Genomic DNA, 1,424 nt, shown 5'->3' on the forward strand with positions numbered 1-1,424 from the left:
TATATATATTCTCTCCTATCGTCACAACCAAACAGGAACAGATCAGATAAAGCTACTATAATGAGATCATACAGTTAGGGGCTGAACTAACAAATACTGTAGAATGGAAGAATAGACGTAGCATGAAATAGAATAATGAAAGTGATTCTTATGTCCTCCAGCAATGTAAGCCTATAGCAGCATAAGTATAGAGATAGCTCAGTATAAGCTTTATTAAATAGGAACATTTTAAGTCTTATGTTATAAGTAGACAGGATGTCTGCCTCACAGACTAAAACTGGTATTTGGTTCCGAAAGAGAGGGGCCTGATGATTAAAAGATCTGCCTCCCATTTTACTACAGATGGAAATTGTCATAAGTCTGCAAAATAACAGATAAGCTGTCTTGACATAAGTCTGATTTCTGTCCATCCCCAGATTTATATACAGCTGATTAAGAAACAATCAGCTATAAACATTTAGTCTTAGAAACAAACTTATGTGAGCTCCTGCATGTCCTTTTTTTTGTTATATAGAGCTTTGAGAAAAAAAACTCTTTTCTTTTTCTATTTTGAGTCACTTGTTTGCTCAGAATAAATGGGAATGTATTCCCCGGGCATTTGCACACCCACAGCCACCTGCTCTCAAAAAAAAACCCTCCAAGCCTCATCAAAAGCTGATGCTGATGAGGTCTGATGTCATCTATAAGTTATCATCTGTGTCTGGTGACCTTCTTACACTGCTTTACTCCATTTCTCATGCCACCACTTACCATATGTCCTTCAGTTGTAGATGTGGCTACGGCTTACAAAATTAAATAATTTGCATACTGATGACGGGTCTGCATGCATCAAAATAACATCCAAATCAGAGCATTGCTTCAAGTGCCTAACGTGGTTCTTCATTGCTGCTGAGAGAGTCGTGGAAAAAAGATTAAGATGTCAGTAATACCTTTAAACCAGTCGTAATGAAAAACCATGGTAAAGAGATTTCTGTTTAAAGATTTTCACGCTTACTGCTCCTCTCAGCTCCTCGGGCAGATTGCTTTGGCGACTTGCAACATGAATGCTAAAAGCTTCTCACTTAAGGATTTCCATCCTGCATACTGGGGCTGCTAACTGAGGTAGGCCAAAGGAGCTTAGGGGTTAGTGAATCGTATGCTGAAAGCAGGAGAGACACACAGTTTGGCCCTCTGCAAAAAACACAAATTGCTGTTAAATCAAAAGGAAGGATTTCTAAAAGAAAACTGAGACCTGGAAACAAGTGGAGTATATGTGTTATAACAGTTCCAATTACAAATAAATACATAGGGGTCTCAGTCAGAGGGAAAAAGCACAGAAAGGAAGAAATAACCTCAGGCAAAAACAGGCTCACGATTCAGTGATGGTTTCTAATAAAATCCCATTACTGGTCCCCATCTAAGCTAAAAATCCGAGGACTCTTGAC

General features: G+C 38.6%; 1 protein-coding gene across 3 annotated transcripts in view; it reads left to right on the forward strand.

Annotated features, from left to right (window-relative positions):
* The window catches only part of kmo (kynurenine 3-monooxygenase (kynurenine 3-hydroxylase)), a 32,717-nt gene that overhangs the window by 24,959 nt on the left and 6,334 nt on the right, over positions 1-1,424 (forward strand). The window lies entirely within an intron of this gene.

Source organism: Cyprinodon variegatus, unplaced genomic scaffold, assembly GCF_000732505.1.
Source record: "Cyprinodon variegatus isolate N-32 unplaced genomic scaffold, C_variegatus-1.0 Scaffold11, whole genome shotgun sequence".
NCBI classification, from domain to species: domain Eukaryota; kingdom Metazoa; phylum Chordata; class Actinopteri; order Cyprinodontiformes; family Cyprinodontidae; genus Cyprinodon; species Cyprinodon variegatus.